The sequence below is a fragment of the Meles meles genome, unplaced genomic scaffold (genome assembly GCF_922984935.1).
Source record: "Meles meles unplaced genomic scaffold, mMelMel3.1 paternal haplotype, whole genome shotgun sequence".
Lineage (NCBI taxonomy): Eukaryota > Metazoa > Chordata > Mammalia > Carnivora > Mustelidae > Meles > Meles meles.
The window spans coordinates 276,493-300,649 of NW_025721134.1; the positions used below are offsets into that span (position 1 = coordinate 276,493).

General features: G+C 40.5%; 1 long non-coding RNA gene across 1 annotated transcript; it reads left to right on the forward strand.

Annotated features, from left to right (window-relative positions):
• The first annotated feature begins 581 nt into the window (after window positions 1-581).
• LOC123936025 lies at window positions 582-16,089 on the forward strand. The gene is made up of 3 exons (XR_006817059.1): window positions 582-700; window positions 11,268-11,412; window positions 16,060-16,089. It is a non-coding gene; the product is annotated as an uncharacterized LOC123936025 (long non-coding RNA).
• The last annotated feature ends 8,068 nt before the right edge of the window (window positions 16,090-24,157 follow it).

Below are 24,157 nucleotides of genomic sequence, written 5' to 3' on the forward strand. Positions count from 1 at the left end.
GTGCCTATGCTAACTTTTACCTTGGGTTAAAGCTGTATGGAAGGTTGCTCTCTTTAAATAGTTTTTTTTCTTTAATTTCTTCTTTTTCTTCTCTCCATCCAAGGAGTGGATAAATAAGTTGAGACCCGTTAAAAATTTAGAGAATTTAATGTACTTTGTGATATATCCGTGGAGCTCTTTTCCCATACCAGGGGAAGAGAGGAGGGGGAGAGAAGTGTTAGAGACATGAATTTTATGCATCAGTTTGAAATCATCTCCTTGTAAAAGAGCATCGGTAACATGTATCATCCATGCTTATATATGCCTACGTGTGTAAGAAAGCTAAAAGAAGACCCAGAGTCTCCTAACCACAGTTGTATCTGCTGAGACTGATGAGGAGGAGTCTGGGAGGAAAAGAGACCTCCATCCAGTGTATAAATATTTATGGTGTTTCAACTTTTATTCTGTCCGTATATTGTATCTTGAAATAAAAACAGACTTTTAATGAGAAAAAGAATTACACACAAACGTTTCTGTTAAGTAATCAGACATTATCTCTCTCTCTCTTTTTCTTTTTTTTAACCTAGGAATCCAAGATCGCCGACACCTGCACTGAGATGCTAATGTGTGGCGTCTTGCTGAAAATTTCTTCTGGAAATATTCAAGAACGGGTGTTTTTTCTTTTTGATCATCTTCTGGTGTATTGCAAAAGGAAACACAGGTAAGGTGATAAACAGGTACTACTTCAGAAATAACTTACTAACCTTGGAAAATATTTTTTGAGAAAAAAGAAATTATCAGTCTCACAGTTTCAACCTTTTCCTCTGTGCTCCCTGGAACTCAGGATCTCCTCAGTAAAATTCACGTACTCTTAGCCTGTTTTCTGATTCTTCTCGTTACCTTCTTGTAAAACCTGACTGAAATGTGACAGTCGTTCAATAACACTACCTTCCCAGGAAGCTTTTGGAGGAAAAAAATTTTTTCTGTTGCTACCCGACATGCCTCAGGCTCTGTAGGAAAGGTGAATATGTCTTCCGTGTTTCCCAGTGCTGTTTCCCAGTCATTTCCTCCCCTTCCTTGGAAATATTTTCCTTGATTGCCCCATCTAATATAGCCTCCCGGCAATTTTATATCGATACCTAGAAAATTCTTGCTAATAGTTCCTTCATTATTTATTTATTTGTTGCCACCTTTGCTGGATTAGATGGTAAAGTCAATGAGAATACTGGTCTTGCTACTTATTCTGTGCTATTTCCCCAGAGACTGGACCTGCCATGTACCATGTAATAGACACTCAAGAGGTATTTGTTGAATAAGTGAATAAATGAATGAATAAGTGAATGAATGAAACCCATGCAAGTTCCTGGTATAGCTTAGTTATCATTAGTTTAAGTAATTTAATGTAGCAGTGTTACTGATGTATGTTATTTTTTTTAAAGTAGGGATATAATTTTTTCTTCAGGAGGTACTTAATATATAGGATGTTTCCTTGAACTCCTGGTGAAATGTTTTACAGATTATTTAAGCAAAATAATAAAGCTGAACTTAATTGGGAAATTTCCTGAGCCTTTCTTTACTTCTTCCTAACCATATCTAGGATACATTATTTTCAGTTGAAAGGTACTAAAAGGCTTCCTGAAATTTAAAGGTGAAACAGATGGGTTGAGGATGCTGGGTTTGCATGAGTGTTTATTCTAGGTTCAGAAATGAGGACAGTGTAACCAAAGATTTTTGGTAACATGAAAATGAGAAACTCAAAAACTGCCTGATTTCTGAGGCAAGTTTAAGGGAAGTCATTCTTCATCTTTTGAAATGGGATTTCCTAAGTCAATGAACAAGATGTCAAGAGCAAGTTCTCTGAGCTGGCAGCTGTATTGATGACATGGGAGTTCTGCCTCTTGGATTATAGTATCAGAATGCCCTAGCAGGAGACATGAGTGCAAAAATACAGTGATGCTGAGAAAGCATAGAACTACCCATGTGTCTTGCTGAAAGGGAACAGGTTTGGGTTAAAGTCAAAAGATAGTTATGGGCTGCCTGGGTGGTGCAGTTGGTTAAGTGTCTAACTCCTGGTTTCAACTCCGGTTATGATCTCAGGTTTGTGAGATTGAGCCCCATATCAGGCTCTGCATCAAATTGGTGTCAGCTTGAGTTTCTCTCTCTCTCACTCTGCCCTTTCCCAATCTCACACATGCTCTCTCTCTTTAAAATAAATAAAGAAATAATAAATCTTTCAAAAAAAGATAGTTGTTGTTAATCCCTGCCTTAATGAGCTTTTTTTTTTTTAAAGATGCTTTTTACCACATATGAAAATGAATTGACTATTTTTTTACTATGCTCTTCTAAATTCTTTGTATTTTGCAGCAAGATTGGGACTCACAGAAATACGTTTCAGGAAGATGTAGAAAAGGCTGTTAATTTTACTTGTATATAACTCATTAAAATATTATAACGTGCTTCAAGTTGTTTAGGTACAATTGTTTTTATCCAGCTTTATTGAGGACTAGTTGACAAGTAACATTGTAATATATTTTAATTGTACTACATGATGATTTGATATACATCATGAAAGGATTTTACCTATGAAGTCAATTAACACTTCCATCTAGGTGCAATTATTAAAGGCATCCATTTGAGAATGAGTTTTTTAAATTACAATTGATCTCATACATGCCTGCTTTCAAGTGCAAAGCTTTTGCAAGATTAGCCATGTACAGTGATGATATCATTTATGGTCTTATGACTTTCCTTTTTAAATTGGTAAACAACAGAAAAGATTTTGTAAAATTAAATCCTGAAGGTTTTTTTTTTATTATTTTGAGAGAGAGAGAGAGAGAGAGTGAGCAGTAGGAGGGGCAAAGGGAGAGGGAGAGAAGCAGACTCTCCCCGTTGAAGTGCAGAGCCTGACATGGGGCTTAGTCCCAGGACCCTGAGATCATGACCTGAGCCAACATCAAGAGTTGGACGCTTAACTGACTGAACCATCCAGGTGCCCCTAAAATCCTAGTTTTTGAGCAAATATCCTTAATGGGTATATAATATGGACAAAATGCATAGTGACTAGAAATGGAAATACTGCATAAAAATGATTGTCTATTCACTTCCCGAATTGAAGTAGTAAGAAGATACCATCTAGTCCCTTCATTTTAGGATACTTCATCCCCTTAATCAAGTATTATTGAAGCTCTAAAGATTATTTAGTGAGTATGAGTAAACTGAACCTTTTCCACATTTCCACAATATTTTAACTGCAAAACCTGGGGACTTGATGAATTGAATTCTAGATTTACATTCACAAAAGACAAGAGTGCTGATTAGGAATCTCAGCTCTGGAATTTACTAATGCTATTAATCTCAGGAGAAACTAGTATTTAAAAAAAATGATGTATAATAGTTAATACATAAAGCATGATATGGCTTAGTTTGGCTTGTTAATGATCTCTATAAGTATGATAATGTATTTTTCTTTCTGCAATTTATATTTTGTATACAATATAGTTTGTAAATTATTTATCCATATGTATAGGAATAGTTTATTCATTTAACTGTTGCATAATACTCCATTGGTTGAATATTATCACAATTATATTATAACAACTTAATTACTCACTCTCCCATCAGTGGACTTTAGGTTTTTATTTGTTTGTTTTAGTTTTTCTGCCATTATGAATGTTCCTGCAGTGTGTATCTGATGACCACTAAAACAATTAATTAGAAGGGAAATCAGAAAATTGGGATATCAAATATTCTCCATTAAAACATAGAGCAAAATTATTTTCAAAGCAGAAGCTTTTCAGTTGATACACTTTAATAGAACCACCTCTGAAGGGACCAAAGATCTCTCTTTTTAAGCCAAGTGTTAACAATATTGATCAGACACTTAGTGGAATTTCATACTGAGTGTTACTATCTATGGGTCAAGAGAAATTTAAAAGCCTATACAGAACTCACAAGATCACAAAGTAAATTAATGCTTTGGAAAATAGACCCAGTGTTAGATTCCACACCATGATTCTTTGCCTGTGAATAAAACTTTTTTAAAAATGATTGAAGTATGATGTATCAACTTACAAGAAACTCTCTTTTGCAAGAGACCACAATAATATGTCCTACCTGGGAGAATATGCAATTATCTACATACTAAACTTCTCGGCATTCTTCTCTATCCTGGCTTTCTATGATGCCAACTTGCATACTATATGGCCTGAATCCGTAATTGGTAGCATTTATTTAGGGTTATTAGCAAAGGACATTTAGAGGTGACTTTCATAATGAACATAGGAGTGCAAGATGGTGAAGGCCTGGGCCGACAAACCCTAATCAGGTTAACTAATCTATTTAATTAGTTTCTTTTAGTAGGGATGAAGGACTAAGTTCTGATGAGGCTTTAGACAGATGACCTAGGAACATAGATTCTCTTTCAAGGAAGGAACTCAGACTGGGACAGCACCTTGTGACCCCTCCTTGCACCTACTCCTCCTGCTTCAGGGCTGATATCTAACTGCAAGGGTGGGGAGGAGAGGGACACTGAAGTTGGTGAATATTTATGCCTTCACTTTTGTCAGATGTGTCTGTACAACAAATGGAACAAATGAATAATTATTTCAGTATACTAAATTATTAGGCAGAATTTTGTCAATGAGTCAAATGGAATAGTTCAAGTTAATTGAAATCTTTTGAGTGACTAGGTATTCTGGAATCCTCCTGAATCATTTCTTAGAATCTTTCCTCTTTAATTAAAAATCCTGTTTTTAAAATAATCTCTCCTGAATGTTCAGTGATTCAACTACAAACACATTTTGCCACATAATTCATTATTATAAATGTTCATCTATAAACCTGGATATTTTAACTTCATGTTACATTTAAAGATTAAAGACCAGTCTTAGACACACTATTCCAAAGTTCTGGAATGTTTGAGAGAGGAGGAAGCAGGCTCCCTGCCGAGCAGAGAGCCTAACACGGGGCTCCATCCCAGGACCCTGGGATCATGACCTGAGCTGAAGGCAGAGGCTTTAACCACTGAGCCCCCAGGCGCCCCCATGCTTAAAACTTTTGATGACAAGTTTAAATGTTCCCCCGCCTATTTGAATATATTATAAAAATACTAGGTATTTTTGCATACTGTAGGTATAAGTAAAATACTTTTCTAAGTAAAGGACTCCATCAGACACTGATCACAATGATTTAGCTCAAAACTTGCAGAAGAAATAATTGCGTTTGGAACGAGACTAAGCTTTTAGCCAGTGTGTAACTATTTAAATCTTTTGAAAAATAAACTTGATTACACTCTTACTTATAATGTTTTATAAATTGAATTACATCAGTTATATCTTAGAATACAAAAAAATAATGCAATAATGATATGACATGTAGAAATGTGAAAATTTGTTTGTTTTAATATATTGATGTTATCCATTACTGCTTATGTTGAAGGAAGATGGTTGCCATTGAGTTTGTCTCCAAATTTCTATTCCTCCATTGTCTAGACCCAACTCTCATTTTGGTTAATTCTAATTTAATTATTCTTTGAAGATTCTTTCCGAGATACTAGTTTGAACATGATGCATAAAAAGTATCCAACTTAAGACCTACCTAGGAAAGCTGTTGAACTTTCTGCAGTTAACTTCCTTGGTAATTTTCATAGTATATGCTTAGACATTCATTTGGAAAGTAACAACAGGTCATTTATATTCTTTCTTAAGAACTAATTTATTTGTGTAGTTGGAGAGAGGGCAAAATGGTAACCTTTAGAAAATGTGATCTCTAGTGGTGTTAGGCAAACCACAAATTTCAATACAATGGTCAAATTTGAATTGAATAAGATGAAAATTTTTTATTCTTTAAGGTGTTCTTTAGTGTGAATTGATTTTCTTAAGGAAATATTTCAGCTGTCATTTTCAATATAAATATTTTAGACCATTTAAAGATATTAAACTCGTTGAGTTTTTTAAATTAAATTTTGCTTATTAGAGAAAATTTGGAAATAACAGAGAAAAAATTGAAAATACTAGGTAATTTCATCACCTAAAAAGAAGTACATGAGAATTTTTAAAATTTCCATTTTCTTTTTATGCATAGATTTTTAAAATGCTGGGGCGCCTGGGTGGCTCAGTAGGTTAAAGCCTCTGCCTTCGGCTCAGGTCATGATCTCAGGGTCCTGGGATCGAGCCCCGCATCGGGCTCTCTGCTCAGCAGGGAGCCTGCTTCCCTTCCTCTCTCTCTGCCTGCCTCTATGCCTGCTTGTGATCTCTGTCTGTCAAATATATAAATAAAAAATCTTTAAAAAAAAATAAAATGCTTAAAAACATGAACCTCTATAGTTTTGTATCCTCTTTTCAGTAAAGTAGAATCATTTTTTGAATTTTAGTCATCTTTGTCTTCATGTCTTATCATCCACATAAGATATATTTATTGTTACTTAATCATCAATAAAATAGACAAACCATAATTACTTTTACAACCATGCTACTGTAGTATAAGCGCTATTGAATACTTTCTTAATAAAAAAGTAGCATAACTTTACAATGTTGAAAAGACTACCAAGAAATATTAGTTCCTTCTTGATACAGTTAAATTTTCAATGTTATTAATTTAAAGGAGTGTTCCTGGGAATTGAAAAAAGGTCAGTGGGGTCACTTCTAGTTTTAAAAGGAAAAATCTGTTACAACCTTTAAAAATTTTTTTTTTGCCATAAATAATGTCAAATGATTTTGGATGCCAGAAAATCTTCTTATGTTATTTGATAGAATCAAAGATTTATTCCAAAAAGTATTTTTTTCAGCATTAATTATTAATAATGTGAGTAAATTCTGATTTTTTAAAATTTCTCCTAGAAATTTATGCATTCACACCATTGATCATCAGGATAAGGGTTAAATACATTGTTTAGATATCAGTTTCTTGATGTTTTGAATAAATTTTTTGGCAGTTTCTTCTATTTCCTAGCTTGAGTATACAGTACGTGGCTAGCTTTCATCTCATTAAAACTCACACTATTGAAAAGATACCAGTATTTCCACTGAGAGTTATAGTAGTATCAGTTTTTGAAAAACCTCATCTCTTTATGTAAAACTATGCTGAGTTAAGAGTGAGGAATTTGCAAACTGTATAGCTTCAAAGTAATTAGTTAGTTGTTCAGGGCTGCCCCTTGGATTTTTCTCTTTTTGGAAAAAACATCGGTGCCTGGAGACAGTTCAGTTTGGATATTCTACATTTAATGAATGACAATTTTAATTCCATTCCTTTTTAACACTTCCTGTAGAATTATATTTTAGATCCATTGAAGTTTGCAAATTCCTGCATATGGCATTAATAAATTATTCTTTCATTAAAAATATTTTAAAATTTCTACTAAGGAAAAGCACTGTTGGGCTTTTCTGTGTTTTGTTTTAGGATTTAATTTATTAGAGAAAGAGAGAGGGAGAGAGAGAGCATGGAGGAGAGGGGCAGAGGGAGACACAGACTCCCTACTGAGCAGGGAGCCTGCCGTGGGCTAATGGGGCTGGATCCCAGGACTCGGATCATGACCTGAGCTGAAGGCAGATGCTTAACCAATTGAGCCACCCACACACCCCTTCCATGCTCTCTATGTTACTGTTCTTAATAAATAAGTTGAATTTGGGGCGCCTGGGTGGCTCAGTGGGTTAAGCTGCTGCCTTCGGCTCAGGTCATGATCTCGGGATCCTGGGATCGAGCCCCACATAGGGCTCTCTGCTCAGCAGGGAGCCTGCTTCCCTGTCTCTCTCTCTCTCTCTCTGCCTGCCTCTCTGTCTACTTGTGATCTCTCTGTCAAATAAATAAGAAAATAATTTCTTTACCAAAAAAATAAATAAATAAATAAATAAATAATTTGAATTCAAATTTACTTTTTGGAATGAAGTTATTAAAAATGTGCTGTGACTGAAATTATGAAGCCATTTTTATATCACTAATTCTTATTTTGAAATAAGTGGTAATTTGGTAACGGATATCATTGTGATATTTATACATTTTGAGGCCTGTTGTATGTATGTATGCATTCATGATTACACATGTTTAAAATTATTTATGATTTTTAAAATTAGTGATAGAAAGTGGCTAGCACATAAACTTTAAAAAGGAACATTATCCTTTCAATTTATTTATTTATAAAGATTTTATCTATTTGAGAAAGCAAATAGATATATATATATATATATTTTTTTTTAACCAAGAAATGGATATATAGGCTAAGAAGTAGACAAAGCGAGATAGGATTCCTGGTTTTGATGCTGAGCAAACAACTTTGGACCAATGACGAATCCTCTTTAAGTATTTTTATCCATAAAACGAAGAGGACAGTACCCTCTCATTCAAAGGGTTGCTTTGAGAATATATCCAAAATTCTAAGCACAGAATATGCCTGCCTTCAAGAAATAGCGTTCACGTAAATAATCATAGGTGAAAGAAAGAGGTGAACTAGAAACAAACTGATGGTTATCAAAGGGGAGGAAGGTGAAGGGATGGGTAAAATCAGTGATGGGGATGAAGGAGGCACTTGCAATGAGGCACTGGGTATTGTATGAAAGTGTTGAATCACTATATTGTACACCTGAAACTAACATTATACTACATGTTAACTGGAATTTAAATAAAAACTACATAGTGTTTACTATAATGCTAGATTTGCTTCACAAAATTGTATCTTTTTGGAGATATCTTTTATCTATTTGAGAGAGAGAGGGGAGAGAGAGAAAATGAGCAGGGTGAATGGCAGAAGGAGAAGCAGACTCCCAGCTGGGCAGGGAGCCTGATGTGGGGCTGGATCCCAGAACCCTGGGATCATGACCTGAGCCGAAGGCAGACACCTAACCAACCCCCAGGCATCCCCTGTCTTTCCAATTTAAATTATTAGGTGATATAACCTATTCTTTCAAAATATTATATTGCTACGCCTAACCAACCCCCAGGCATCCCCTGTCTTTCCAATTTAAATTATTAGGTGATATAACCTATTCTTTCAAAATATTATATTGCTGCAGCTATTAACCTATTACTTGACTTGGCAGAGTGTTAACAGTCAGTTACAGTCTTGCTTTCTGTTCATGACGCAATGGCCACATGCAATCTCATGCTGACTTGTCTAGCTCTTTTTTTTTAAAGATTTTATTTATTTGACAGAGATCACAAGTAGGCAGAGAGGCAGGCAAAGAGAGAGAGAGGGAAGCAGGCTTCCTGCAGAGCAGAGAGCCCGTGCGGGGCTTGATTCCAGGACCCTGAGATCACGACCTGAATTGAAGGCAGTGGCTTAACTCACTGCCACCCAGGCGCCTTGACTTGTGTAGTTCTGAGTTTAATCATTTATTTTCCAAGGGAAGTCTGAATGCACGGGTTGTAATGGCTAGGCAAGGCTTCATGAAGGACCTGGGTATACTGTAAAGGGAAGAAGGAGTTGCTTGTGGCAGAGAGCAGAGCTGGGTAGCTTGATGGGAGCGTCAGCCTGCAGAACAGGTAAGTATTGACAGGACAAGGAGAAAAGCCACAAAGGGTGGCCCGGCCACAGAAGAACGCAGTGGAAAATGGCATTGTTCGATAGGGTGGGGTCAGTTTAAGGAGAAGCACAAAAGCAAGCTTCCATGGTTTCACTTGGTTCAGTGGTGAGCTACCAAAGGCTTTTGAAGTAAGGAATGGCCTGATGAAATATTGAAGGAAGAGTCAGCAGGGTGTGGAGAGAGCAAGGCCAGGATCAAATAATCCAGGGAGGAAGGGAAGGAAGGAAGACCCAGCTTACAGGGGTGACTGGCCCAGGACTTCGGTATGCAGGGTCAAGAGCATCAGCCTGGCACATGGACTTGTGTTTCCTCCATTATTCTATGGGAAGAATACATTACGTTCGTTTTAAAATAAGTTCAATATTTTATCACTGCAGGTTGCGTGTGGTTCTTGTGATTTTCTTTACCTGGAGTATGATTAAAAGAAGAGTAGCACTAGTGGGACTGTGGGATCTTTTAAGCGGCAGTGCTGGCTTCACTCAGCTAATCTCGGTCTGATTGTGGAAGGGGGGATCCCGAGTCGGAAAAACTGATGCTAGTTTGTGATACTGGCCCTTTAAGGTTGACACATTTGTGGAGGAGGGTGTTTAGACATGTACAATGTGATCTTTTTCCCCCACCAATTTATCAGGACTTCTCACTTAGTGATTTTTTGTAAGAGGGAACAAGGCATTAAAGCCATTGATACCTATTTGACATGTATTACTAGGTAATTCAGCTAGGAAACAAAAATGCTTGTGTTACTACTAATTTCTTTACCAAATAACTGATAAGACAAAAAGCAGTGTTTATTCCTTTTTCCCAGAGACTTAGCAAAATATCTCATTGCTGATAAAATTTCAGGACACAAAGAACCCTTTCTTCCAACTTCAGAAATTTTCCCTTGAAGAACATGCAAAGCTTCTACTTCTATTAAAATATTCTTAGTACACATTTGTTTGAGAACTTCCAAAGCATTTCAAATACTTAACTCCTTTGATTGATCTGGGATGGAGAGCCTGTGAGAAAAATTTAAAACAAAGATTATGAATACATAGCTGTTTCTTTAAGTTTTGTTGAATCTAGCAATCAATTCAGATAGCATAGCAAATCATTTCGAAGGTAAAATAAATGTTTCATCAAGTTGAACCTTTATTTTTTCAGAATAGCTATGCGTATAGATAAATCTGAAGTGAAAAAGGAAGGAGGGAAAGAAGGAAGGGAAAAACGAAGAAAGCAAAGCAAGCAGACAAGCATGTTCTGTTAATTTGTTTATGTTAACAGGCTCTATTCTTACTAAAAATTATTCTGTTACTGACAAATGGTAATTCCTCCTCCATTGTAAAAAATAAAAATTCTAGTAAAAAATTTTGTAGTTAGAAGACTGAAAATAAAAATCACAGAAATCTTGTGATTTATGTAGGTCCTATGATAAAGCCACCCATTAACTTCCTTTTGACCCCTTCTCTTTCCATCCCCTATGCTCCAAATTCAGGTATTTTTTTATGGTTTTATTTATTTATGTGTGTGTGAGAGAGAGAGAACTAATGCACATGGGGAGGGGCAGAGGGAGAGAGAGAAGCAGACTCCCTGCTAAGGACTCCATCCCAGGACACTGAGACCATGACCTGAGCCGAAGGCAGGCACTTAACTGAGCTACCCAGGTGCCCTGTGGTAGAGAGCTCTGTATCTGCAACCCCCTGCCCATGCTTGATGTGCAATAAATTTGGTCTCATGCAGGCAAGAGTGAGTGAGGAGACTTTTTCAGTTACCTGTCCTTGGTTTCCTTTTCGATAGGTTTAAAATTAGGAATGGAGCAAGACACCTGGGTAATGATCTCGGAACAGGGCGAGAAACTCTACAAGATGATGTGCAAACAAGGAAATCTGACCAAAGACAGAAAAAGAAAACTGACCACATTCCTTAAATGCTTCCTTGGAAGGTAAGGTCCATAGTCTGGGTGCATGGATTTCTTTCATATTTTCACTATGTCATGTATCAGCTACCCTTCCCTCAATGATTTGCTTTTCTTCTTTCAAAAAAATATTCCGGGGCGCCTGGGTGGCTCAGTGGGTTAAAGCCTCTGCCTTCAGCTCAGGTCATGATCTCAGGGTCCTGGGATCGAGCCCCGCATGGGGCTCTCTGCTCGGCGGGGAGCCTGCTTCCGTCTCTCTCTCTGAGTACTTATCATCTCTGTCTGTCAAATGGATAAATAAAATCTTAAAAAAGAAAAACATTCCTCTGGGCATTTTTGAATATCTTTTTACTGTCAACATTTCCTGGATGATAGTGAGGTGAAGGAATGGACCTAGAGCCCGCAATCATGGAAGATTTTAGACATCTATCCATCCATCCCTGACGTCAACCATTTCAGATGTATGGTGTTCTGAGGGGGAAGCAGACACTGGGGTCAGGCAGGGCTGGCAGGAAGCAGGTTCACTGAAGGGGGAGGAAGTCTAGCAAGGATGTGAGTACAGGGCCTACAAGTCAGAGAACCAAAGAATGTAAGACACAGAGTCCAAACCCGAGATTCATCAGCACTTTGACAACTGGGCTCAGGTTGAAGGACCATTGATGAGGAATCTGAAAAAGAGGGTCCTGCAAGGGGCCTGGCACAGAGCAACAGGCAGAGAGGTTGCCTGGGTATTGAGCATAGACCCACTGTCAGTCCTCTGGGGTCTGCAGGCAGCAGCACGTGGAAGTCCCTGTCTCCATGCAAATCTGGTCCTACCTCTGGCTAGTTGAGCGATGTGGGAAGTTTAAATGTCTTTTTCCTCTCTAAACATGAAGATGATCATAGTACTTACTTGTAATGCCTACCAGAATGTCTTCTCGATAAGTTATGCAGATACCATAAAATAACCATAGGCCACACCGGCTGCCAACCCAGGTAGAAGAATATAAGCCAGGAAACCCTGGCCTGCAGGGCAGCATGGGGCTCCTCCTTCAGGGGCTGGGGTCCTCACAGCAGAGCACTCAGCTGCCAGCAAGCTGCTGTTGCTGTCCTTGGTAGGCCCCCAGCCGACGGCTCTTGTGGGAGAGAAACCCACCTCTGGGGCATAACTTCCGGGGTTGTCAGAGGAACGTGCCTGTTTTGTAGGAGTCACTTCAAGCTATAGCTTCTCACCAAGAATGTATTCATATTCCATATAGCCATCAGGAGTCATTTTGGCCATGATCAATGCTGCCTGGTAACCCAGCAGATGCCCTGCCTCCATCAGGTTCCAGGGAAACAGAGCTCCAAGGCTGACCCAGGGTCAAGTTTTCCTAATTAAAGGAGCTGAAGTATTGTTAACTAAAGTGTTAACACGTGGGTGGAGTGTGGAGAGGGTGACTGGGTGATGGACATTGGGGAGGGTTTGTGCTCTAATGAGCGCTGTGAAATGTGTAAGCCTGATGATTCACAGACCTGTACCCCTGAGGCAAATAATACATCATATGGTAATAAAAATAATAATAATACTAAAGAAAAAGAGTTAACATGATCTTACACGGCCAAAGTGCTAGTTAGTTACAATGATATGTGAGCGTTCTCCACAGTGCCTGATACACAGGAGAGACTTGGTAAATTTTAGTTTGTTCATTGTGGCTTTTTCCGTAACAGCACACTAGCTTAGTTACTAGTTACTAATTATAGACCACGTTTGAGATTGTTTTTGACTGGATCAGGATCCTTTCGCAGAGTGTTGATGGGATCTTGTGATTTCTGTAGGTCCCATGATAAAGCCAGCCAGTAACTTCCTTTCTTACCCCTTCTCTTTCCTTCCCCTATGCTCCTAATTAATAGAAGTTCTTACAGTGTGTTCTTTTCCTCATTTTAATTTGGCATATTCAGGAATCTGCTGACATCAGAACAGAGAATGATGCTTTCGCTACATACCAACCAGCTCAACCCATTTGTCAACCACTGACGTTTCATAAGTGCTCAAAATGTGCCATACTCTGTGCTGAGCTCCTGACATACATCAGCTCATTTAATCCTGTGACGGCACTGTGGAGTTGATACGCTCTTTTTTTTTCCCCAAGATTTTACTTAATTATTTGCGAGAGAGAGAGAGAGAGAGAGAGGGGAGCAGAGGGAAAGGGACAAGCAGACTCCATGCTGAGTGCAGAGCCCGATTTGGTGCTTGATCCCAGGACCTTGAGATCATGACCTGAGCCAAAGGGAGATGCTTAACTGACAGAGCTACCCAGACATCCCTGGAATTGGTATTATTATTTTTGTGCTATTGAAGAAAAAACTGAAGTTTTACTTCTTTTTAAAATTTTCTTTCTTTTGGATGGCTTTAACAACTTCTTCTGCCTTAAAATGTACTTTGTAGACTAGATATCCATTTTTAGAATTCCATGCCCCTCGGTTATTTGACTTTAGCCATAGGTGTTGCTTTTGGTTTTGAAATATATGGAAAAGTAATTTCCTGACACCTTGTATAGCTTGGCTTCTCTGACCTCTGTGCAAAGTTGAAACCATTCTAAAATGTACTCATTACTTTATGTAAAAGTTCAAATGTTATATTTTTATAACATGAGCACAGTAAAATATTTTATTATAAAATGTTTCTCTATTTAGTGTTCTTTTACTGATACCACATGGCCCAAAAAACAGTACCAAGCTGGTGCTTTCCTGTGTTATAAAATATCATCCTACTTATATGTGATGTGGGGCTCCACCCCACACCCCAAAATGGTAAAAGATGTGGTTTGTTCATCCTCCCTGGCCTTTCACAGCCACAGCAGATGGATGTGGTAGACAGTTCTGATGGGTGATTTTGTGCTGGAATATTTTTTTTAAGATTTTATTTATTTATTTGAGAGAGAGGGAGAATCAGAGAGAGAGAGCACAACAGGTGAGAAGGTCAAAGGGAGAAACAGATGTCTCAGTGAGCAGGGAACCCAATGTGGGGCTCGATTTCCAGACTCCAGGAACATGACCTGAGCCAAAGGCAGATGCTTAAGCGACAAGGCCACCCAGGTCCCTCCACCCCCACCCCCCAGATGACATTTAAATTCAAGAATGCATTTATTAAAAACCGTATTTATTAAAAAAAAACAAAAAAAAGTATTTGTTTATGTATTTTTACAGGTTTTATTTATTATCTGAGAGGAGAGAGAGAGAGAGCACAAGCATCGGGAGGGGCAGAGGGAGTGGGAGCAACAGACTCCCTGCTGAGCAGAGAGCAGGAGGTGTGACTGATCCCAGGACCCCGAGATCATGACCTGAGCCAAAACAACCAACTGAGCCACCCATGTGCCCCAGTAAATAACTTCAAAATTTGAAAACAGTATAGTAAAACTATTGGTGTGTACTAATTTTATATTGCTGCAGAATAAATAAATAACAACACACCTAGTGCCTTGAAACAACACCTATTCATTAGCTCATAATTCTATACGTCAGAAAGAAGTTGAGGGGGAGCAATGCTGGGCTGTCTGCTTAGGGTCTCACAGGTCAAAATCAAGACCAACATCAAGTGCTGAGCCTTATCTTAAGGGTCTGAAGAAAAATTCACTTGTAAGCACATTCAGGTTGTAGACAGAATTCAGTCCCCCGTGATTGTAAGAACAGGTCCTACTTCTGTGCTGGCTGTTGGCCAGGACCACTCTCAGAAGCTGCCTGTGTTTCTTGGTACATGGCCCCTCTATCTTCTAAGGCAGCAGTGAGCAGTGGCTCACTGAATCTTTCTTGTGCTTTTAATTTGTCTCTTACTCTTGTGCCACCAGCCTGAGAAAACTCTCTGGTTCAAAGTGCTCAACTGACTGGGTCAAGCTCACTTGAATAATTTACATCTTTTGAGTTCAACTGACTTGGAATTTTAGTTTCCTATACAAAATTCATCCATACCACTACCCAGATTAGGATTTGGTTACAAAACCAAGGGATGGGATTCTTGATAGTGGGGTAAGAGAACACGTTTAGAATTCCATCTACCATATGGGGTGTGCATTTTTTTGGGGTTTGCCTTCTTAGACTTCAAACACACTGGTTTTCTGTGCCTAGAAAGCCATATTCCAGTCTATCTCTTATATTCAGTCATTATTATTCTGTTTATTTTGTCTGTTTGCTATCTTTAGAATCTTGTTGTATTCTCTTTACAGTTAAAACTACTCTAAGGGCGCCTGGGTGGCTCAGTGGGTTAAGCCGCTGCCTTCAGCTCAGGTCATGATCCTGGGATCGAGTCCCACATCGGCCTCTCCACTCAGCGGAGAGACTGCTTCCCTTCCTCTCTCTCTGCCTGCCTCTCTCGTGATTTCTCTCTGTCAAAGAAATAAATAAAATCTTTAAAAAAAAAAACTACTCTAAAAATTTCCCTTTGTGTTTATTAGAGGTCTCAGTAAGTTGAATAGGTATTATATAATAGGGTTTAGGTAAGCATGAATGAATGGACATGAGTTTTCTAGGATAGAGAAAAATTTAAATAATTTGGGGCTTTGCATATGTGAAAAAATGCAAGCTTAAATGCACTGCAAATATTTCTTTATATCTGAGGCTCCTTCCAATGCTGCTTGATGAAAGCATGGTAGAAATAGACTTCTTGGGGAGGCAGGGATGGGAAAACTCTTTAACTATTTCACTGGATTTCTATTGCAGTGAATTTGTGTCATGGCTCTTGGAAATTGGAAAGATTCACAGGCCTGAGGAAGATGTACACTTTGGACAAGCATTATTAGAAAATGGAATCACCCACCATGGTAATTATTTTGTTAATTACTAAGTTATTCTCTTTGGTCACCAGTTGGAAGCATCTTGATTCTGTTAATCAATCTGGCTTATAGTAAATGTCTACATTATAGGATGCTTATGTATTTTTAACATTTCAAGTACCTAATATATATAGAACTGCAGTTCTGGGAATTTTGTGGAGTATGGGTTTATGGTGATATATTTGCTAATTTTAATGTGAATGGCTACGAAACAGGCAAAAATTAGAAATACGGGTAAGTATTTACCTGGGATAGTGGAGGAAGACATGGCAAGTTCTTTTTTATTTTTTTTTTTATAGATTTTATTTATTTATTTGACAGACAGAGATCACAAGTAGACAGAGAGGCAGGCAAAGAGAGAGAGAGGGAAGCAGGCTCCCTGCTGAGCAGAGAGCCCAATGTGGGACTTGATCCCAGGGCCCTGGGTTCATGACCTGAGCTGAAGGCAGCGGCTTAACCCACTGAGCCACCCAGGCGCCCTGTGGCAAGTTCTAATTGGAGTATTTGGGGCTGCGTTATGAGGGAAAGGGCCTCATGTAAGGCACTGTAGAATGAGTAGAACTCTGACAGGGCAGAAGGGAAGAAAACTGAAAACTGTTGGATGTGGGAGATGAGGAGTGAAGAGCAAGATCAGGTTACTGTGAGATTTCTGTCTGGTTGACAGGGATGATTATTCAGGAGAAGGAGCAGGGTGGGAGAAGATAAAGGGTTTTTGTCAGGATGGGTATAAGACATCCACAGGGGAAACCCAGCAAGAGGTTGAAAATATATGTGTAAAGCTCAGTGTATACAATCGTGGGAATCATTTCAAGAAAGCACCAGTTTCCTGAGAAGATCAGTAACAAAGAAGAATGCAGTGATAATGGGACTGAGAAGTAAAGCTTGAAGAATTTCTAATGCAAAATGTGGGAGAGGAGAAAAAGAGGGAATTATGAATAAATATAGGTATTTGACTAAGATACTTCAATGTTCTTTTTTTTTTTTTCCCAGTTAGAGTGGGATGAAACTGAACTAGATTCTCCCAGTTTTTCCTCACCATTCTGGATGCCCTGTGAATTCTTTCCACCAAAATAGATTGCTAATCAGACCACTTTTGTCACTTCCAAGATCCCCACCTTCTTCCCAGTTACAACTTCTCCTTCCTTGCTCCTGCTTTTGTCCACCATCCCTATGACACAGCCTCCAGGAAACAGCTGGAGACCTTTGAAAACAAAATGTAAGCGCAAAGCATTCTCCTGCTTATAATCATCTCCTGGCATCCCATTACACTCAAAGAAAAGTCTGGAATCTCTTCCTTACTATGGTCCAGATCTCTTACCACGGCCCACAAGGCCCCACATAATAGGGTCCCTGACTTCCTCTCTGAGTTGGCAAATAATGTTGTACCCAGCTCATTACACTGTGGCCCCTGTGGTTTTCTGTCTCTTCCTTAAACACTCTGGGATGACTCTGCATTTAGGATCTTTGCTCTTGCAATTCTCATTCAACTATTATTTATTAATTCCTAGTATATACCAGGGAGTTTTCTAGGTGCTGGAGGGACAGCAGTGAATGAAATGACAAGAGTCGCAGTATTCATGACTCATGTCTTCAGTGACACTCTTTGAGAATCTTATCCTATTACCATAAACTGTGTTTTTAATTTTTGGAAATTATCTTCATGAACTTATCACTCTCTAAAATTATCATGCTATTTTATTTGTTTATTTATTATTTCTCTCTTTACTTCCCATATTTATTCTGGCCCCCCGTCAAAATAGAAGTACTATAGGAACAGGATACCTGGAGTGCCCATCACATGTGGGTGCTCAATAAATATTTGCTCAGTGAATGAATAAAGGAGTAATTATATTGTTAGTAAATAGATGATAATAGTGATAAATTGTAGGTGATTTTGTTCTTGATTCTTTAGCACTGTGAAAATATACCACATATCATCTAGTGTGCTAAAACACATCATCCAAAAATTATAAGTAAAAATGAAAAGATGTTGAGTTAGATGACTTTCCTCTTGACTGCTTCTCTTTCCTTTCTTCTAACCCCAAGCCCAAATGTATATGTGAGTCAAGAAGGGAATATGTTGTATTTTGTCCTGCAGTCTACTGAAGCTCAAGTAGGTGGACTGGCGAGAGGTTTTACATACAATCATAGACCTTCAGAAATCAGGTGATTCCTTTCATTTAGGCTACATACTTCCAGGAACTGTGTCTTCCCAGTAGAGCAAAGAAGGGAAAATCTATTTATGAGCTATTTGTTTATTCCTTTCCTTACTGACTCTTTCCTTCATTCTGTGTGTAAGATATTATGCTACGTAGCATAAAATTATCGTGTTATGGCCTTTATTTCTTATGGCCTAATAGTTTTAACTATCTTTTTACCTTATTCATCAAGCAATCCAGGTGTTGACATATTTCCTTTCATAAAGGCAGAAATCCACCAGGATGGGATAATTAACTTTTTGCTGAGAACACTGAGAAGGAAAACTGTATTGGTTAGCAATAGCTGCTCTAACAAATTTAAACCTCAGTACAGTCCCATTCTAGAAGGTACTTTTTCTCTCAGGTAAAACCAGTCACTGGTGGAGGATGTTGGAGGCACCAGGGTTTTTTTGTCCTGGAAGACAGGCCCAAGCTCCTTCAGTGCAGGGCTCTTAACAGTCATTTTGAAGGAGTATTGGAGTTTTTGGATTGTTTGTTTTAAATGGGCCTGTACACTCCATGTTTTCCCTTACATTTGTGTGCATGTCCTTAGATGCAAGTCAGTTCCATGACCACTCCTTATTGCAAGAGAAAATTAGAAAAGTAGTGTAGGTTCATGCCCAAGGGAAATAAAAGCTAAACCAATTTGGTAAACAGCAATCCAGTGCCTGCCACTGAAGTATAGCTCTCAGGTCAGTATAAAATCTAGGGAATTATATTAAAGCCAGAGTAATCATTATATAAACTTGATGATGTTTTATCAGATATCAGCATATAATAGTCATAAAAATGACTTGTCACTCCACCATTGAACTGCTTTTTACCTTTGTCAAATCCCCATTGGACAAATTGGTGTCGGTCTATTTCTGGGTCCTTGATTCTGTTTTACTTAACTATCTTTATTCTGTTCCATTTGTCAATCCCTTCACCAACACCACACACTTCTGATTAATCTAGCTATAGATCTTGAAATTGGGTAGAAGTATTCTTTTGGTTTTCTTCTTCAGTTTTATTTCTCTTCTTTTTCTAGGTTCTGAAGCAGAGAGCTTATTGTTTTGAAATGCCTTTTGTTTTTAGACAGGGAGAGACTGAGAAAGAGAGAGAGAGAGAGACAGGGAAGGGGTGCAGAGAGAGAGAGAGAGAGAGACAGAGAAGGGGTACAGAGAGAGAGAGAGAGAGAGAGAGAGATTATTAAGAGCCTCCATTCCCAGCACTAGCACAATGCAGGTTCAGTCTCACAACCCCGAGTTTGATTATGACCTGAGTCAAAATCAAGAGTTGGACTAACTGACTGAGCCACCCATATGCTCATCCTCCTTTCTAACATACGCATTGAGTGCTCTACATTGTGCTGTCCATTGATTTAGCTGTGTCCCACAAATTTTAATATGTTGTATGTCCATTTTCCTTCACTTCAGTGCATTGAGATTCTATCTTTCATCTTTGAACATGTAGAATGTTACTTTCTCAGTGTTTGGATATTTGTTATATTTCTCATTTGGATACCTAGTTTGCTTGTTTTTTTAAAAAAAAATTTAATATTTTATTTACTTGACAGAGAGAAATCACAAGCAGGCAGAGAGGCAGGCAGAAAGAGAGGAGGAAGCAGGCTCCCCGCTAAGCAGAGAGCCCGATGCGGGGCTCGATCCCAGAACCCTGGGATCATGACCTGAGCTGAAGGCAGAGGCTTTAACCCACTGAGCCACACAGGCGCTCCCCTAGTTTGCTTTTTAAAAAGAAACTGAGTGGAAGTGTTGGGTCACTATACTGTGCACCCGAAATGCATATTATACTGCTTGTTCACTGGAATTTAAATCCAGGCCTTGAAAAAGAAAAGGAACCGTGAACTGTTTTCAAGAGTGAGCTCTATCATCTTGCATTCCCAACAACGATGCAGGAGCGATCCAGTCATTCCACATCCTGCCTTGCATTGGGTAGTGGGGTCTCTCTCTCCCTCTCCGGTGCATTTGGTTTGCATCACGGTGATAGGTGTGCAGTGAGCGCTCATTGGAGTTTGAATTTGAATTGACCCGATGGCAACTTTTTATGGGGTTTCCGTCTGTAACTCTTTGGTAAAGTGTTTCGGTCTTTTGCCCATTTTTTTGTTTTTTGTTTTTTTCATACTGGATGGCTTGCTTCTTTGGGGGTCAATTTTGAGGTTCTCTCCTTCAGAAAGGAGTCCTTTATGAGGTATGTGGTTTGCACCTATTTTCTCCCAGTTTGTAGCTTCCCTTTTGGGTTTTCTTCACAAGGTGTTTCACACAGGACAGACTTCCAATTCTGATTGTTGGATCATGTCTAATGAATCAACTTTTCCTGTATGGAAAATGATTTGATGACCCTTTGGAGGATTCTTTACCCAGGTGTCCATTCTGGAAATTGTTTCCCTGTAAGATTTATCATTTGACCTATAAGGCGGTGATTAATTTTGAGTTAATGTAACAAATTTTTTTTTTCTTTTAGAGAGAGTGAGCATGCGCATGAGTGGGGCGTGGGGTGGAGGGAGAAGCGAAAAAAGCGTCCTTAAGCAGACTCCCCAGTGAGCTTGGAGCCTGATTTTGTCCCGGGACCCTGAGAGCATGACAAGAGCCGAAATGAAGAGCTGGCTACCTCAGCTACTGAGTCACCCAGGCACCCCGAGTTAAGTTTTGTACAGAGGATGAGACTTCGATTGTGGTCCTTGTCCTCCTCGCCTCCACCTCCACCTCCTCCTCCTCTCTGCCCCTCCCTCTTCTTCTTCTCCTTCTTCTTCTTTGTCTCTGGAAGTCCACTTGCTCTAGCACCATTTATTCAAAATTCTGTCACTCCTCCATTGAATTGCTTTTCCCCTTTGTCAGAACCCCATTGACATGTTGGTTGTCGGTCTCTTTCTGGGTTTGATCCTGTTCCACTTATCTAAGTTTATACTGTTCCATTTGTCTATCCCTTCACCAACACCACACACTTTTGATGACTATAGCTGTTGATCTTGAAATTGGGTAGAAGGATTCCTTTGGTTTTCTTCTTTAGTTTTACTTTCTCATCTTTTTCTAGGTTCTGAAGCGGAGAGCTTGTTTTGAGACAAGGAGAGACTGAGAGAGAGAGAGAGAGACAGGGAAGCGGTATAGACAGAGGGGGGAGGGATTAATAAGCAGGCTCCATGCCCAGCACCAGCACAATGCAGGTTCAGTCTCACAACCCCAAGTTTGATCAAGGCCCGAGTCAAAATCAAGAGTTGTGCTAACTGACTGGGCCTCCCAGGTGCTCTTCCTTCTTTCTAACATATGCATCGAGTGCTCTACATGGTGCTTTCCATTGATTTAGCTGTGTTCCACACATTTTCATATGCTGTATGTTCATTTCCCTTCACTTCAATGCATTGAGATTTGATCTTTGATCTTTGTTCATCTAGAATGGTACTTTCTCAGTGTTTGGATATTTGTTATCTTTCGCCTTTGGATACCTAGTTTGCTTTTTAAATTTTTTTTTTTTTAATCTTTTAATTGTACTTCCGAGAAATTGATCGATAGGGTTGTATTTGTTTCAGGTGTACAATATAGCGATTCCCCTCCCCTACCCCAACTGCTGTCAGCTCCTGTTGCAGGCACTGATGTGCCTTGGAGACTCAGGTGCACCTCCCCCACCCCTCCTCCCTTCAGCTCCTGTTGCCAGGCACTGGTTTGCATTGGAGATGGAACACTCGTAGGGGTTCCAAGCACTTCCTAGTGGCCCAGAAGACACTGGTGATAAGAGACAAAGCCACAACGCTCTTTGGAGCCAGCGGGTGGCCATCCAAATGCCTCCCCACACAGTTCTGGAGCCGCTGTGGGCTGTCCTGGAGCAGCTGTGAGCTGCTGGGTTGGTGATAGACGAACGTTGGCCACATGTGCCACGAGTCTCTGGGTTTCGCTGGGAGATCCTGGTGTGCACTGCAGTGGTGGTGTTCCTGCACTCAGCTTCCGAAGAAGAAAGGGGCATTGTGCCCAGAATGAGGAAGTCTCAGGAAAAGGCATGGAGAAGACCGAACCGGACGCACAAGCCCGTGGAGCTGTCGCGTCATCGGAGCAGAAGGCCAGTCCTCTCCCGTTCCAGCTTCTTGCTCTGGCTGCCCTGAATCAAGATGCCGGGTATTGGTCAGTGGGAAACACCACGCAACTGCTGAAGGGAGTTCGGGAAAGGCTGTTGAAGAGCCCTCAGCAGCTGCCTCCTGAAAATCCCATCTGTGGAGCAGCCCAGGAAGATGGAGAAGCCCTGGTGAGGAAAACACCAGAAGGCTTCAAGGACAGCCGTGATCTGCAGGCAAGTGCAGACCCGCTGGTTCAGGAGATTGGCAGCTGTGGACAGAGAGTGCAGGACGAGGCAGGGCAGGCAGGCAGGCCAGAGCTTCCTGAAGGAGGAGTGCGGCGGCAGGCCAGCGCTGAGGGCCAGAGCCAACAGCACACCCTCAGCCAGATCCTCCTGAAGGGGATGCATGTGCTAGAGCTGCTTGGAGATCATCTGGAAGGTGGGGGCTCAAGGAGGCAGGTGGAGACTGGCTCCTCCTCTCCTGACCACGTGCCCTCAGGCGGGAGCCCCGTGAACCAATTAAAGCCGTCCAGGGCACTGAAGAAGGCACGTCAGAGGAATGAAGAGCTCCCAAGAAACCCAACAAGCCACCAAGCTGAGCAAGGACCTGTTCACCTTCGGAACACCCTCCTGGACGGTGAGATTCCGAAGTTGCGCCTGAAGCTTGAGGCAGAGCCGAAGCTGTGCGAAGAGCACCTCAGACACCTGGAGAGGAAGATGATGGAGAAGAAGGCACGCTGCCTGCAAGTGAAGAACGAGCTTGCCAAGGTGCGCAGGAAGGCGGATGCTGCCCACTGGCACTTGGGCCTCTATAGGAACATGGCCGCCGACCTGCACCGAGAATGGCAGCAAATCGCCTCCTTGCATGAGCGGGAGCGCCTCCTGGTGGAGAAGAGGAGTGAGGAGAGCCAGAAGGCTGTCCTGTGGGCAGAGAGGGAGTTCCAAAGGCTCCAGGCCCAAAACCATTGCCTCAGGCAGAAGCTGGCCAACTCTGGGCCCAAGGTCCAGCCTGTCTCCGGGGGGCCTCCTGCCCCTGCTCCTGCTGTTCCGGGCACAGCCTCCAAATACCCTCAAGGGCCAAAGGCTCCCCTGAAACCCAGGAAGCCCAAGAAGGGAGCAAGGATGCACTGGCCAGACTCCAAGTTCTCGGGTCCCCTGCAGGTCTGATTCCCTTGCCCAGCAGCCACCAACACTCACAACCAGAGCACCAAAGCTCCTGTGCTTACCCCTTCAGCCATACCCATGGCTCCTTTGAGTTGAGATCCACCCCATCCTTTAGCCTGATGCTCCATATTCCCTGGAGCCGTATGAGTGTGAGAGAATATTTTTCAGTGTTCAGCGTAACACAAATAAAAATAAAAATATCCAATGGCTGAGACTACTGCTACTGAGAATGGATTTGAGTAAGGGATTCTATGCCAAGCAAGGGACGGTTTGAAGTGTCTTTTATCGATCCCTTAATCGTCCCAATAACCCAGTGTGTCATGTCTGACTGAGGTTCAGACAGGGGAAACAACTTGCCCCAAGATCACACAGCTAGTGAATTTCAGAGCTCCCGTTCCAAACCAGGGTTGTCTAATGATCACCTGCTGTGCCAATAACTTCTACTACTATGCCTACTACTGTTCTTCTTCTTCTTCTTCTTCTTCTTCTTTGGAGAGACAGAAAGGGTGACGGCGCACACATACACACACACACACACAAAGGAACGCACACACATGCAGGCGGGGGAGGGGCCGAGTT